The following is a 17,616-nucleotide window of genomic DNA, read 5'->3' as shown; positions in this document are numbered from 1 at the left end:
ACGTAGCCATTCAAGGCAAGTCCCTCCCTCACCTTATCATCAAGGCTGGCTTCTGCTTATAAATCCCTTTTAATTGTTTTCCTTCATCTTCACTGCTATAACTCTGCATTGTTACTATTTTATATAAATGCCCCATGCTTTTGGAACAGGGAATTTGTTACACATGACATCATAACCTCCCCCTGTGTAGTCAAAATCATGGAGTTCCTCACTTAGAGCAATTTTTGCTAAACAGCAATTATAAGCAAGACTCCTATCAAGTGCTGAAGCAACAATCTCTTGAAAGGCAAATTTCCTCCCACCTGGCAGGCAGAATAATTTCACATGTCCCTGTCAAACTAAAACCAGAACACCTAGGGGATATAGAGTCATCGACTTTACTAACATATTCAGCAACACTATTATCTTAATGACATATAATAGTGTCGTGGTTTAAACCCAGTCAGGTAACTCGTTCACTCACTTCCCCCCCTTTTCTTTCCCTCCCCCTGCTCTCGGAGGGACGGAGAGGAGAATCGAAAAGAATGCAACTCCCACGGGTTGAGATAAGAACAGTTTAGTAACTAAGGTATAACACAAATCACTACTGCTACCACCAATGATAATAATGATAAAGGAAATAACAAGGGAAGAGAATACATCATCTCACCACCAGCCGACCGATAACTCGCCCCCCCAGCCCGACCAAGCTCTGACCGATACCTCCTCCAACCCTGCAGACTCCCAGCCCTTCCGGCTCACTCCCAGTTACCTCCTGGGCATGACGTGCTGTGGTATGGAATACCTCTTTGGTCAGTTTGGGTCAGGTGTCCTGTCTCTACTTCCTCCTGGCTTCCCCTCCTCCCTGGCAGAGCATGAGGCTCACAAAGTCCTTGGCCAAACCTAAACATCACTATCAGCTCTGTTCCCAAGCTGAAAGTCAAAACACTGCACTGCACCAGCTACCAAGAAGGGGAAAAATGACTGCTACTGCTGAACCCAGGACATTATCCACCCCTTATTCCATACCATTCACGTCATGCTCAGATCCCACATTTTCAATACACCCATCATTCCACTCTTATCTAAGTGCATGGACTATAAAGCTATATCCCTATAAAGCTGCTGAGTCCATCTGGTCCATGATGTCAGGCTCCATCTCTTGTAACAGTCTTCCAGAGCAGGAGAGACTGTGTGCAGTGTTCACACTCGTGAATAACCTGGGCAATAGTGTCCATTGCTAAGTCCACCCCTCGATCATGAGTCCATCTCTATGTTGCATCTCTGCTCTGATGGCCTGAAGTGCCATGGGCCCACCAGGCTCAAAATAATTCACTGTCCCCTTACGCAGTTTCTGCAGCTTGTTGCTGGGGACTCCATACAGCTGCCTTCCATCTCCGACGCTTCCAAAGCACTGGAGGGGCCCAGTGGACTAGATACTTGCCCATACTGTCCCACACACCCTGCCACTCATCACTGTCCAGCCTTGGAGAAAACCTCTTGGTCCCCCTATATTGTCGTCTAACCCCAGACAAGACCCAAACCTGACTCTGCTTAACTTTTGAGATCAGACAAAATGGTTGTGGGTAAAACACAGTCTGTGTGTGTGCCAACATGCTGATCCCCATCACAATCAGCAGGCAGGTCCCAAGAACACCCAAAGGCCATTCGAAACCTTCAGAACTCTCAAACGATGCTGCTGTACTTGTCACTGGGGCTGGTGTAGCTGCTGTACTTGCCGGCTCTCCCACCGCCAGCTTCTCTTTTCCGGAGTCCAGCTCTTCCTCCTCTGCCTTGCTGGGAAATGCTGCGTGGTCTCCTGCATCCTCCTGGGGCTCGGCGGGCGGCTTCCGGGAAATGCTCTCGGCCGTCGCGGGGCTGGGCTCGGCCGCGGGGCTCTGCTCCTCCGCGGGGCTCGGCTCCTCCGCCGCCTTCTCCCGCTGCTCGGCAGCCGCCTCCTTCCTCTCCTCGACCGCCCCGACCTCCTCCACCGGCAGCCGTCCCCTCGCGGCCTCCGGCCCCGCTCCCGCCGCCGCTTGGTCCCCGGGGCCGCTCTCCCGGGCCGCTTCAGCAGCCGCCGGCTCCCGGGGCCGCTCCCCCTCGGCTCCCCGCAGCCTCACGAAGATGGAGAGTAGGGCGAGGGCCAGGACGGTGAAGAGCAGCCGGACGGCCAGGTACAAATCCACGGCCACGTCCGTCCCGCCCTGCTGCTGGAGCCCGCCCGTATTACAAGCCATTGCCATAAAGCACAGTGAGACAAGAACCTTAGCCCAAGCCCCATACTTGATAAACACTAACACAGCAAATACCGGCTCTACGTAAGTTACAACATTCTGAAGCTGTGAGATCAAGCGAAACAACTCTGAGAGCCAATAAATCGTCATTGTGATGAGTGGCTATTAATCCGGTCAGATCTGTCGTTATCTCAACCCTTCGTGCCCCACGTTGGGCGCCAAAAAGAACTGTCGTGGTTTAAACCCAGTCAGGTAACTCGTTCACTCACTTCCCCCCCTTTTCTTTCCCTCCCCCTGCTCTCGGAGGGACGGAGAGGAGAATCGAAAAGAATGCAACTCCCACGGGTTGAGATAAGAACAGTTTAGTAACTAAGGTATAACACAAATCACTACTGCTACCACCAATGATAATAATGATAAAGGAAATAACAAGGGAAGAGAATACATCATCTCACCACCAGCCGACCGATAACTCGCCCCCCCAGCCCGACCAAGCTCTGACCGATACCTCCTCCAACCCTGCAGACTCCCAGCCCTTCCGGCTCACTCCCAGTTACCTCCTGGGCATGACGTGCTGTGGTATGGAATACCTCTTTGGTCAGGTTGGGTCAGGTGTCCTGTCTCTACTTCCTCCTGGCTTCCCCTCCTCCCTGGCAGAGCATGAGGCTCACAAAGTCCTTGGCCAAACCTAAACATCACTATCAGCTCTGTTCCCAAGCTGAAAGTCAAAACACTGCACTGCACCAGCTACCAAGAAGGGGAAAAATGACTGCTACTGCTGAACCCAGGACAAATAGTCTCCATATTCATAACCTTTCACCAGGAGAAAGACTAATATGGCTGCTGAGCTGAAATAATTACCTCAGTCTGTACCATGTGTATACAGCTGATGTGTGTGTGCAAATGTGACTACATATAGGTTTAATGTCCAGGAGCCACCATAGGAACCAGAACATGGAAGAATTTTCCTCTCTCTCAGAGAGCTATGTTACTGTGCACATACTTACTGATAATCCTTAGCACATAAAACACTAACAAAAGGAAACATCAAGGTGGAAGGCTTCCACATACCCAAGCAATTTCTGACAGTCAGTTCAATCAAGGACAACCAGAAAGTATCTTTCTAATGTGTTAAATTCAACTGAACGCTAACCACACAGAATGGCCTCTTTCCACATCAGACCTCGAGTTTCAAAGGAAACTAAGCTAAGACTGAAGTTAGTGTCTCGACTAACTTAAAATACCTTCAGGAAAATAAAGTACACCCAAGTATATATATAAGAACATAAATAGCATATCTCACCAGTTATGATGCCCCTGAGCCTGGAAGATGCTGCTTCTTCAGCTCCCGAGGGATTCTTTGATTAACCAAACAGTTATCACAGGCACTGGAAAGACAGAAGTATTTATGGGTTGGAATGAAGAAGGCACCAAAGGCAGAACTTCACAGTACCGTAGCACCACTGATGAAGCTGACTTGCAGCTCCTTTTCTTTTTCCAGTGACGCAGGTCATTATTCCAGTGAGGAAGAAGAAAACCCCCAGCAAGAAAGGGCAAACTGCAATATGCATCCAAAGCCTCATTAAGGGAAAAGAGCCGCTTCCCCTTTCAGGGACAACTGCTCCTCCATTAACCTGATCCTGCTGCCATGAGTGTAACTCAATCACAATGTAATGCAATTCTTAGAAAAGCCCAGGAAGCATCAGCCACAGAACTGAGAATTTTAATAGCCAAACTGCACCGATTAATATGGAGCCAAACTTGATTATGCCCCCCTGATTTGCTTCACAAAAAATATCTAAGGGAATTCCCTATTTGTTTTGGCTGTAGGCCAGCACAGTTCCTTGACTACTGGCTGCTTCCAGTCAAAGATGCAAAAACATTTGGCTATTTCTGCATAGCTGCTGGAATACATTTATACAGTTTTCGGTGACAGGTAGTTTGTCTGTCTTTACATGTACGTAGTCACTTTCTGACTGTTACAGTAATAAAACAGCCACCTTCAAGTAACAGCCAGGATAAATAACAACAGTTTGGTCAGTGTGCAGTGAGACTACAAATTGCCTCCTAGCAATATCTCAGAGAGAGAACACATTCAGATATCCTTCTTGGAGTAATGTAAGCCAACTAGAAAGCTGCTCCTGGGCTCTGCTGGCTCCCATTCCCTTTCATCTCCAGAGGCAGTGAAGAGAGAAAACTTCCAAAGGTCTATATACTTAAAAAACAAAAGGCCGATATGATAAGGTCCAGGTAAATTTTATTTATCTATTAAACCAGGTGAAGAAAGTTCTCTCAAAATGAGCTGCTTTCGCAATCAGTCTTTAATTAGACAAATATAGTTTACCTTCCCTGTTTCTCCACCTAATCAACACCATCAACAGACATGAGTATTCATTAGACCAACTGGTTTGAGCAGAATATTTGACAAAGCCCTGGAAAAATATAACCCACCTTTGCAAGTGACATTGCATTTTTGCGCCATTTCTTCTAAAACACTAAGCAGTAGTGCTGGGGCAGGAGGGCGGGGTGCTTATCTCAGGGAATTTTGAGGGGGTTGTTTTAATTTTATACTGTTTGCCAAACGAGGTCTTATGAAGACAGCATGTGATGGGATGATAGGGGACTAAAAGCCTCCACAACACGAAGGGTACTGTGCTCCAACATGACCAAACACAACTTGTATCCTGTAGTTTTGCAAAAGCAAGTAACACCTCTGTTGGCCCAAGAACAGCCACAATGGAAAATCACAGCTGTGTCCAGCTGAGATGTCAGTTCCTACAGAAAGTTTTACCGTGGACCTTCCTAAGACTGCATCAAAGGAAGGGCTGAAGATATCCACTTTTTCTGAGGTTGGCCAAATCCAGGAAACCTGGTAAAAGGAACAGATTACCTCTGAGCATTGCAGAGGCCCAGATTTCTGGACTATCTCAGCTTCAGTAAAACTCCCATTACAGTCAATAGCAGTTGCATGTCCTAATCCAGAGAAAAATCTAGAACTACCCCTGCATCAACAAAACACAACTGCTCCAGTTATTAATAAAATTCAGTGACTGACGTGCCATTCAGAAGTCCTGTAGCTACATGAAGTGATCCAGTTCTTCCAAGTAGGAAATCAGCTTTTACACTGCCCACCCAACATAACTTCTGTAGCTATGAAAAAAGAAACACACTATAGTTTACATATAATGAGGAAAATAAAAATCAAAGTTGCAATATAATAAATAGCTTAAATTCTGTGACTTCCTGACTGCTGAGATATATCAGAGATAAAGCTCCATCTCAGTCTTAGTCAGAACACCTCATTTCCATTCTAAGGCTTTCACTTGGCCTTGTTTCCTGTGATACTTTAACATCAAGTGCTCACATTCACAAGGTACTTAAGTATGTTAAGCATGATCCTCACAAACCAAACAAGATTAGTTGCCTACTTGAAGTTAGACACTCATTTTTTGAGGAAGAGCCAAAACATACATACGTATGTCCAGAGCACACACACATACCTGACCAAAGACATGTTTTTTCTTTCATGGACTGATTTTATTCTCTAGTCCAAAGCACAGTATCAAAAAAAAAAAAATAAAAATCCATTATGTGACACCTCTTCAAAAATTCCTCAGTGAAACAAAATTAATAAATATATTTTACACTATTTGCTAATTGTAATAACATTTTCTATGCATAAAGTCTGAATCTGTTCCATTAAATTTATCAAACCTGAATTCTCTCCTAAAATTAAACAGTTAATGAAACATCCATGAAATGAAAGACTAGACATGATTGAACACTAATTACTAGACAAAATTTGAGACAGAGGAACATTTTATCCATTTGTTGATATACTTGCATACTGGTTTATACCAATAAATACCAGTCAACGACACCAGCAGCTAAAAGGACTGTATAAAACTAATCTATTTGGTTCATAGTCAAGCAATCTCTGGATGACATGCCTAAAGAAAAACTGAGACTTAATTGTCATGCATTTCTTTCCTAAAGGAGACTAAAGTGTGACAAAAATGGATTTACCTTATTATTTCTTTAATCTTTCCTGTAGATCTCCTCATCATTGTATTTACTTCTACACTCACCAACTAATTACCAAGTTGAGGGAAAACAGGGTACCAAATCCAAAAAGTTGTGAAAATACAAACTTTCTCTTCCTCTTCAAGTTGTTAGTACTATCTTTCTTTCATAATTTTATAGCTAGAGATAGCTACTTCTAAACAGAGAAGCAGACCACTTACATTTTTATAAGCAAATTAAAGCATGACTTTCCATTGCCCACTTCCAAGGTGAAAATCTGTTCTCTGTAGGCAGAGGGAAATGATCATTTTCAGAAAATAAAGTCATTATAGCTTAGCTCACAAGGCATTAGTCTAACATTTAGGAGAAATTCCTTCCCCTCAATTTAACTTGACCTAATTTTGTCTGTCAAATTAATGGTATGCTACAAAAAAAAAAAAAAAAGCCCTGTAAGTTTTCTGAGCTAGTTCCTAAAACCTGGAGTGCCTCTAAGTTTTTCCAGATCAACTTAGAGCACAATTTTTAATGGTTTAGGCCATTTTAGTGACATGAATGAAAACAAGATCTCATTCACTATTACACTGCTGCTTATTTGATATCAGGTCAACCCAGGGTATGTGAGCACGGGCTGTAGAATAAGGCTTGAGCTCCAGGAAAAATGAGTTGCAGGGCTTCACACACATCCTGTTTCACAAAGATGGGGACCTATGGACCAGTCCCTTCCCTCATCAGTAATAGTGTCAGGATATTACATGCTGACTGGAAATTATGTTGAGGCACTGTAGTCTCTCACAGTAGGGCAATCCTGGCAGGCCTGTCCCATGATGTTACATGTATAAACACTTAGATGGTAGAGCCTGCAAACAAAAATGATGGCACAGAGGGCTACCAACTTCAATACTGCCGGAAGTGGCTTGATCCTCTTTTCCATAAGCTAAATAAGGAAACAAAATGCCTTCCTTCATTGCCACATCCATGAAATGCCATACCCTTTGAAGTGTTTTTCAGCCAAAATGCTGAGGACAACTCCTCCAGTTATGGCACAAATATTTAAATACTTACAGAAATAAAAGTTTGATTTCTGAACATCTTTGGATTCCTGGATTAGGGCTGTTAAAAGAGGAGGTGGGAACAACAGCCAAGCAACTCATTGAAACCATATCAGGTATGGCACTGATTCAGAAGAAACCAGTGTATGCGCTGAATTACCCTGCTTTCCAGCAACTCTGGCTGCAGAGGTTCCCAGGGATTACTCAGCCTGGTTTTATTCAGCTCCTGAGATCAAAAGACATCACACCAAGTGTATCTGGGCTGCAGACATTTTAAGGGAGACAAATGAAAATATTTGTCAGTGCGCCCAGCAACACCATCTTCCACTTACGATCACCTCAAGAGACAACATGAAAACCACCACCCATCACAGGAAGTAGTTCCTCTTTGATGTGCTAATAGCAAGCAACCCACAATGCAGAACCACACATATGCACAACATCTTAAATGCTCAATAAGGTAGTCATCCTCAGATGCAAACTCCCAACTCTTACACCTGACCAGGATGAAGAAGAAATGTGACAGAAAGGTGTCTTTCTGGACTTCCTAGGTGCTTTTGGAAGTCTCCCTTAGGATGCAATTGTTCACAAGATCTTTTTATTTACATATATATATTATATATATATGCATTATATATATTTATATACAACTGATTAAAGGAACATAGTTAAGATGGCAAAACAATAATTCTACCTACCACAGCAAGGAAACTTCTTTTACACTTTTATCTTACATATTAAAATAAGTCCTCTCATTTCTCCACTAACAGCATTTAGAAGAGACCTAAAGCAGTTTTGCCTGTTTTCACAGTATTTTTCACTACTGATGTGAAAAAGCACAGTTAGCCATAACCTTGCTCAAAGTACAGCTTTTAGTTCCTTGCATAACTCAAACATGAAGCTGAATTTCTAACCATTTGTGTTAACAACAGTTTGATGGCAACTCAACATATGACAGGGGAAAAAAAGCAGTGCAGGTTATCAGCTGTCAGCCTACAAAAACACAGCATATGCATGAATGCTGCACATATAGGCAGAATCCAGTTTTAAAACCTCTGATCAGACATTTTTGGTTAAAGCTCCCACCATCCACCCATCTATTTACTGCCTCTGGCATCAACCACCAAAAGAAACATTTGCATTTTAGAGAAGAGTGGCTTTTTTGAGGCTCCTGTAAGTCTTGAATATATTTGCTCCAGAGAAGGTCATGTTCTATTTTACACATTTTATCCCTGACATTTTTGTTCCATGTTTTTCTTTATTGGAGACTGAAAGATAGAGATTCTGTACATTTTTGTGGGACAACTGTATCCGGCACCCAGCCAATTCCTAAGACAATATCAGCAGTGAATTTATAGCTCAAAGAAAATAAAACTTTGAAGAGACAGGGGCTTGTGGGAGAGGGGTTTTGTTTAGTTTTGTTGTTTAAATCTACAAAGCTGTTTTTTACAAGTTCACAAAGGAAGAGTGGAGTTTAAGTCATCATCCTCTCTAGAAGGATTTCTAGCTCCTAGCTACACCATGCTGAAAACCTCATCCATACTCCAGCTCCAGAACCTGGGGTTATTTCTATTTTGGTACACACTGGAAGGCCTATTGAGCGCTCCCTCGATGTTTAACTGACCATTGGTAGTCTATGTTTCTATTGATAAAAAAGCTAACAGTCCAAGACAAGGCAGCAAACCAATACAGTGCCTTACAATTTGTTGCTCCAAAGTGAGGAGAGCAGCTAGACAATCAGATATGGCAGTGTACACACTGAAGACAAGGTATTAATGGGTGTTCACACTCTGGCTGAGACCGCTCTGGGCCTCAGCTCATTCCCACACATCGCTGAAAGGGAGCCAGCAACAACTCATTTTTCCTAAGCATAGCTCCTCATCGACCCCAGCAGCCAAGCACATGTATGAACATTCAGGACATACTCCCTTGCCCGATGGCCCATCCTTTGTTACATCGCTGCACAGCACAAGGAAAGCCCATGGAGCAATGGCTCCACAGAGTCAGCAGGACTGTGACACCCCACAAGCACACCGTGCTCCTGCCAGTACCCCCCCCCCCAATACTGCTTTCCAACCACTAGCCATCATAGGTTCAGTGCTAAAACACCAACTCCAGCAAAACAGCTCCCATAGCACCTCCAGAAAAGCACACACATGCCTTTTTGTAGACTGAAAATCACAAGCAGGCAGTTCTTTCCTTGTTTGGCTGCTCAAAATGTGCTGCTTTTAAAAGTACAACTTTCAGTTTTTCTCCTATTAGTGATGGAAGCATGTCTGTGCCAGCTAAACATTTCACAGAAGATCCAGAACATCCCGGAATCATTGCCCATATAATTAAATATACATTTTTAAAGATTTTTATCCTCTTCCCAGTGTAAATCATAACCACCTTTATGAACAAGAAGCTTCTCAAAGACACAAATTCCACTCTGTTACTTTGAGACTGGTATGGTTCATGTCACTTATTAATGAAACATTGGGTAATCTCAGATTATAAATGTGAGAAAGACTCTCTCACAGAATCCCACAATTCCAGGAAAAAATTCTAAAGGCAGGCTCCTACAACAACCAGAAACAACTCAAACACTATTCATGCAAAAGAGGGCAGCATATAGCAAACATTTTGTATTTAAATGCCACATCAAATAATGTCTTGGAAACTGGGGAGTGAAGAAAACAGCTTTTATTGGAAAAGAGATCTAACTGAAGGTTTGAAACACTTTAGATGAAACATGTTTGGGAAAAAAATGGAATGAGCAATTTGAAAAAGATGCCGCATCTTTTGTTGGTACTGCATTTTTTATTTGGTATGAGACTACTTTATTCCATGGATTGTAAGAGATGTTTAAGATTCTGTAGGTTTAGCATTACATCACTAATGGTTCATAATGAAATTCCAAGCAGTAGCAAAAAAAAGAGATTTAATGATAGTACCGCATGAGATATGGATACGGGGCCCTTTGTGCAGATTTACTGATAGGAATGTTGAATGTGGGTTAAAATAACATAGTTGTCTGGCTCACTTTGCATGCTAACATGTCATGCGACAGAGCACAAGTTATGCTATTACTTGAATCTCTTTTAAAAAGTTAATCTAATTCTGCCCTTCACTGAATTTTTCAAAAGATTTGTCATTTGCTATGGCTCTATGATGCCTGTTTTCATAACCCATCCATATCGTTGATGACTAATATTTGCATGGTTTTAGTAGCATGTTTAATACTAGTTGAAACTACGAGATTAGTCCCCTTCAAAGCAGTGTGACATAGTAGACAAAGCACTTAGTTGGCATCAACTCCAGGCTGGTGCTGCCACAAGAGTCATTTTTCTTTTTCGTGCTTCAATTTCTCAGACTGACAAAAGGTAAAGCAATGCCAAGCTCCTTTGTAAAGAACTTTGAAATCAACACAGAAAAAGTAGTGTTTGACAGCTTGATCTCACTGCTATTTTATACTATAGAAGGAAGGTATCTTTCAACGATTTCTTTAAAAATAAGTAATAAGAAAGCTATTGAGCATCTTACAGATACATAGGGGTGGGAATTATTGAGAATAACCATCTGTTGTCAGCAGGTAGATAACCTGAGTTTGGGGAAAATGACCTGAAGTGTCTGAAGTATGATAAACTGGCATCAGTGTATAGAAATTTTTCTAAACGCAAAGATGTTTACTGTAAGAGCACTTGCTTTGGGACTAAAAGAAAGTTAAATATAGCATCTCAAATAATTGCTGCTTTGTTAATTCTCCAATAAACAATTCCTGATTAGAGTAGTTCAGTTTTATGACAAGAGCAGATAAAGAAAGCAAAACATTGCAGAAATACTGAGGAGAAAAAAGCCTGTCTGTGGAATAATGTACTCAAAGAACAATCTTTGCTTTAAAACGCAGGAAGGGGCTGTGTTGTCAGATCTGTGACAACTCATGAATAATCCCAGGCTGACATCTGAGCACCAGCATAAAAAAAATAAGAAAGAGAGGTGAATGAGCTGTTGAAAGTATCCTCTGAATACAGCAGCGTTGCTCATGGGTCACTCAGTGACCCATGTTGTAAGCGTCAGAGAGACCTGAGCTCACAGCAGCTTCTTCCATTAGGGTTCTGACCATGCTAATGAGACTTGCATTAAATAAGGTGCTTCTACCCAGTGGAAACACTCCTGATCGCTGGACAATGAGGGAAATGCACAGCTCACATTGTACAGTGGGCTAGATCCTGCATCTCAAGCCCACACAGAATTCAATTTCTGTCTTGTGTGCATTTCAGATAAGCACAGTGCACAACTTTTCATTATACATTATACATATAAAAAAGAGGAAATAAAACGAGCACAGAAACAAATTCCAGATACAAAAAGAGATATATGGATGTGTATGAGGACAACAGAAAGAAGAACACAGCAGACCCCATCTTTAGCTCTTTACATGGCACAATTTTTAATTCTGGTTAAAAACTGATCCGTAAAGAGAGAAGGTATGAATTTTCTGTTAAGCTTATAATTAGTGCCTTGCTGGTTTTTACAGTTGAAGAAAAAACCTGAGTATGTTTACAATTTTTTTTTTTTTTTTTCAAAAGCTTTTAACGATTTTGGGCTGCTTGTGTTAAGCTGTGGTAACAGCATTTGATTTCCAGGGTAACAACAGCCAGGTCTAAAATATCCTAATTGGACATCCAAGAATCAAGGCATTTCAAAAATAACTTGGAAAAAAACTGCCCTTTGTTTTGGCCTCTTCTCTTTGACAGAAAGAGCGTCCACTTGCCAGATTGAGTAAGGAGAAATATGAACGAGCAAACAGACCTTTGACCTATTACAAGAGCCAGACTATTGTTTTATATCCCATGACTGTCTATGACAGTATAAAACATGAATTTAATAAGACTGTTTGGGAGCTGTAAATTATGCATGCATACTCATTCTGGGGCTCAAGATTTTTGTGTGGTTTTTTGTTCAACTGGTCCATTTTACTCTAGAAGAATGGTGACTTTTGATTAAACCATTGAAATTTTTGTGCATAGTTTTCAAGTCTGCCAACAATGACAAGTTAAAATAAGTAGGTCTGAAATGTACTTGCACTGGTTGACACTGCATTCAATTGGAATCGATCTGAGATGTTGGGAATACTACAGCATGAAATGAAACACTCTGCATTTAAGCACTAAATGTTTGCACTGGATTTACAGACATCTAGTAGCCCAGGGTACAGGACATCCAGAAAGCTGGTGTATTACAGCCAGAGACTATTGCCAAAAACAGTCAACAGCCAAAAATCAGTGAGACTGCCAAATCTGAGAACCGACCACAAGTGGATAGGAGAGAAGCTTTGCCATTAGTTTCAACAGAGCCAGAAACTTCATCTGTTTCTTACATGCTAACTTTTGCTTTTCTTCAAAATCACTAGAATAGTTTCATTTTAAAGGAATCACAAATACTTATTCTGACTATATATTTGAAGTTGAGGGTTTTTTAATACATATAAAGTTTGGTCTCCTAAATCTATTTTTAAATCTAAATTCTGTGGTGTTTTACAGACAAACTATTTGGCAACCTGATCCAAAATTCACTGAAGACCTTCAAACAGGCCCTTCATCCTGCAACTACTGAGACCAAGTGTTGCCAAATTATACCCTTACATCTTTGTTTCTGTAAAGCAGCCAGGACCGTCCATGCTATGGAATGGAGGGAGCTAAAGGACTTCCCTGGTCTGTGGAGTCTCAGACTCCAACTCTATTAACCTACCAACAGCTCCTTGGAGGGATTCTTCACATTGGAAGTTATGAAAATAAATGTAAAATATATGCTTACACATCATAAAAGTGGGGGGGGGGGGGGGTGTCCATTTTAGACTTCAAGATTAAAAAAATTATGCCATGAACAATAAAATGGAACTTACAAACCCCTAAACAATAAAGGGTTATACACTGTGGAGCTGTTTCAACTTTCCTCATAAAAAATGAAAAATGCATGAGAAATGCAGAAAGTCATCATTTCTCCAATTTATCAACTTCTCTATACCCTTTCTGCATGCAGCAGCTGCATATATTAGGGTTGTTCCCCAGCTGATAAAAAAAGCCTAAAAGAACATCATGTAACTAGCCTACTAGTCCTGAACTAGGTTTCTAGTTTTCCCTTTCCCAATTCATGTACAAATTAAGACAAAATCCTGGGGTTCACTATGCCTCAGTCTCTTCTGTGTAATCCAAATGATATTTCAGTGAGGACTGGCACAAAAGTCACATATGTAAAGATCTTTGAGAACTTTTAAATGAAAAGTGCTTTTTTATGAAATGTATTATTAATGACATCTCACCAAAAGTAAAAGGACTCTATACTTGAATGTTGGAAGACTATTCTTACTTATTATAAGCAGCCTTTTTCTTTTGGTTTTTACCTTCAGCAAACTTACAGTCTAATTGAAAGGGTGAGATCAGCTCTCACTTCTGATTCCCAAATTTCTGGGGACATTTACCAACTATTTCAACAAGATTCTTCAATATGCTGCACACCTGCCATAGCACCTACCTTCCCCAAATGACCAATCACTTGTATCAAAACTTAACTGCCCTACCTCAAAGACAGCAGAACTTTATATGTATATATAAATACTAGCAGCTGATTCAAACAGGAGTTAGAAACCAATTTCAATAGATACTTATGTCCCAGTTTACTACACACTGATGGTCTGCTCAAGAGAAACCCACTTTTTCTACTTGGAAACTGAGTTATTCCTCAAATTTTCCATACTTAATCAAGGCACCATGATATTTTTCTTACTTCCCTATTTTTAAGACAACACAGACTGACTGCTGACATTCACATTGGCTCTCAACAAAGGAGAACCACAATCCTAGATCATTAACTCCTCCTTTGCATTGTAGAAAAGGTATCTTAAAAAATAAGTTGTTGCTTAACTGAATTCACTTTGTACAGCAAGAAATTCCCAACAGGTAAGAGAACATTTTCTCTTGGGAGAACACTGTGGGAGGATTGCAATTGTGGCTCCATCTCTCTGCATTGTAATGAATCAAGCCAATGAAACTTCCCTCTTGGCAGAAGGTACAGGATTGCCCCATTGCTGAATGAGGTTGCATCACTGCTGACCCACTGCATGTAAAACAGAGCTTGACTGCACATGGTGTAAAGAATATGAGTAATTCACAGCAGCAGTAGTCAGTATGGAAGAGAAAAGGGGCTCAGCCAGAGAGGGTGCAACCACTCTCTCATCCCCCTGATCCTGCAGCCACGGGAGATGAAGCATGCCACAAAGTCAAATAGCAGAGTTAACATTCATCTGTTTCCTGGGACTGGTGTAGAAGAGTTCAAGAAGTGAACTTCAGAAGACCTCTGTGCTTGGTGCGTGCTGTTGGCCAGTCGTACTCCTCTGTGGCCATCCTTTCTGCTTTACTCTTCCACAGGATGTACACAGACATTCTCATCAGGTTTGGAGATACCAAAACAGGAAGAAAGGGCAACTCTGGTATTCAATCACACCCAAAATGCCGCTGCCATTATGGCCATCAGCCATAGATTTCAAAAGTCTGAATCCAAGTCATTTGCCAGAGGATACACAGGAAAACTCGAAGGGAATGATAGGTCTGCCAAATCATAAGCAGTACTTTATTCATTAGGTAACATTTTCTCTGAGATCTCTTTGTTGTTGCATCTGGGGGGGGAAGCTAAACATTTAAGCAGCTTTAGCAGTACAATTCTGCTTCTGCTGCCTTAGAAATGTTAATGTTACACATAAATCTGTATGTTTTACTAATGGCATCATATATCTTCCTAGGCATTTCTAATTCACCCGTTGTTGAGCTATCTAGGTACTTTATCACATAGGGTTACTCTGTGTCAGGTATTAATATTAAGACACTGTGTCTTGTCTTTCATAGGAAAGTACATGTTCTTATCTAAATTGCTGAGACTAATAACTTAAAACATTGTCCCTGCGAACATATTTGAGTGTTGTATATTCAGATAACTAGAGTTCTTTCTTTTTTTGATTCCCTCCTACTGAGTGAACGTAAATTAAGTCTTCACAGGAATTAACCCAAGAATAAGCTGCATTCCCAATTTAGAGGAAGGGAAGAAGGCTGTACTGTAAAAAGGAAACTCATGTCTCATCTGACTGGGACCACATGTCACAACAGGCAGGACTCCCAAGGGCAGTGCAGTCCTTTTGTTCCCTAGCAAACCCATGCCTGCAGACACATGCACTAGGAAACAGCATTTCTTTCTCCCTGGAAGTTTCTTTGTTGGAAGTAAGCACTATTACACATAGTTCCCATTGCTTAATCCATTCAATTGAGTATGTGCTTTAAAACTTGGATATGTGACAGTTAAGATTGTTTTCAACAGATAACTGGCCTAAGGATGTCCCTTTGCTTATTACCTCTTTGATCCAGATAAGCATTTGGCTGTTTAATCAGTCACAAACCTAAAGCAGAAAGAGAGAACACTCAAAAGCCTTACAACCCCACATATTTAATTTAACCTAAAAGAAATTTCTGGGCAGAAAGAGAAAATTTAATTAACTCTTTTCTATAAAATGTATGGTAAGATGTGTAGCAAGATCTTATGCATTCCTTTGAAGTTTGTCATACATTCCTGAATACCTTTGACAGCCTAAGAAGTTATGTGTCTGCTTCTGATTAGATAATTGAAATAAATCTACACCAAATAAATTCAGATCTCTTAAAATAAACTGAAGAGGTACATGAACTTTGTAAAATGCATGCAATATTTCAACCAAAAGGCATTTCTGAGAAAAAAAAAATACCTATCACAAAGGAATTTATTTATTTTTTTTTGCATGCATGTAGCCTGCAGTTAGCATCCAAATTTTAATCCAGACTTAATTCCAGTTAGCATCAACTACAGTTCCTATGTGAACTGAAAACCACAACAGCAGAGGGAAAATGCATCTTTTTATACTTATTGCTCTTTCCATTTCAAACCTTATAGTTAAATGTTCATTGAAAATGGGAGATACCACAGTGTCATCACTTACTCCAAGTGCAGCAAATATTTGCCCACTACTTCAACTTGAGACAACACTGACAAACTATAGGGAAGACCACTGCTTCACATGATAAATCTCTATTCACTACACCCAACCCAGCAAACCACCAACTAATCCACATCTCAGTACTGTTTCTGCCAGAGTACAAATCCTAGAAAAGTACGTGTCTGTAATATATACTACAATGCAATATAATATATAGACACAGGTGGCAAGAAAATTGTATGTATGGCTCGGCAATACATGAAGAGAATGAGGAGAAATTGACAGAGTACAACTGAGTAACAGCTGGTTAAAGCCATGCAGCTACCTAAGGTTCAAAAAGAGCACACAGACATCAAAGCTTTCTGTGAAATGCTGAGAGTGACCACATAAACCTGAGCAGTGCTGATCAGATGGATCTTATCACACTCTTACCACTGAGGTAGTCCTCCCAATCATTGCATGATTGCCTACTGAAACCGCAGAGAGGAGGGACACACAATGAATGCAAGATGAATCATATTGATAAAAACCCTCATAAACTGAGAGCTTACAGCAAGACAGCCAAACAGAAACCTGAACACATTGAGAGTTTCAGGGTGACAGTCTTCCAAAGATGTTCAGACGATGTTGTACTTGAAGCAGCCAGAAACTTCTTCAGAAACAAGTTATCCAGCGGTCACAGGGGACTAATATTCCCCATGTCCTTGTTCCTGGGACACTGATACTGCCAGATCCAGCAGCGTTCAAAACAAACAAGGCAAGTTTAGGCAAAGGGATGGCACAGAACAGGGCTCTGTTGAAATCACTCCCAGACATCTGTCTACATTACATAGGAGCAGGCCCAGTCCAAAGCACAACTGGTGTTGACAAGATACAGGCAGACTTGCAGAACATCCCGGGTCACCAGCCCTGCGTGAAGGTACATGAAGTCATAGAACTGATTAAGTGCCTGACATTCACGGGAAGATATCAAGAAATGGTGCTGAAAGATGCAACAGAGAAGCCTAGATGAGCACTCATTTAAAAATATAGCTTCCAGTCACAAGAGAACAATTTAAAAATGTGTCATGGAGCCATATTCGAGAAGTCAAACCTCATCAAATTCATGGGCAGGGAATGGAAGCAAAATTCTGAAGATACAAAAATGATGACAAATTCTGCATTAAACATGGGCCCATCTGTCTCAAGCTAACCCAAAACCACTTTGATGAAAATTTACTTCTGAAGTCTCATGTGATGGCAAATCCCCCTTCTGCTACTTTACATAAGGTCAGCACTTAGCCAGTAAGTCATCTTCAAAGTAGAAGGCCGATGCTCTGTCATGATGTGCCCT

At 41.2% G+C, this 17,616-nt stretch overlaps 1 protein-coding gene across 10 annotated transcripts in view; it reads right to left on the bottom strand.

The window, feature by feature from the left end:
• The window catches only part of CALD1 (caldesmon 1), a 197,047-nt gene that overhangs the window by 152,345 nt on the left and 27,086 nt on the right, over positions 1-17,616 (bottom strand). For 8 of the 10 annotated variants that reach the window (XM_062616680.1, XM_062616684.1, XM_062616688.1 and 5 more), the window contains exon 2: positions 3,517-3,601. The exons of the other annotated variants lie outside the window; for them this stretch is intronic. The gene's annotated coding sequence lies outside the window, so the exon portion shown is untranslated. The remainder of the gene's footprint in view (positions 1-3,516; positions 3,602-17,616) is intronic. 10 annotated transcript variants of the gene reach the window in all.

Source organism: Pezoporus occidentalis, unplaced genomic scaffold, assembly GCF_034315485.1.
Source record: "Pezoporus occidentalis ecotype Australia unplaced genomic scaffold, CSIRO_AGI_Poc_V1 ctg19, whole genome shotgun sequence".
NCBI lineage: Eukaryota > Metazoa > Chordata > Aves > Psittaciformes > Psittacidae > Pezoporus > Pezoporus occidentalis.
Note: the sequence above shows the minus strand (reverse complement) of the source record. Positions and strands in the feature narration are given on the sequence as shown.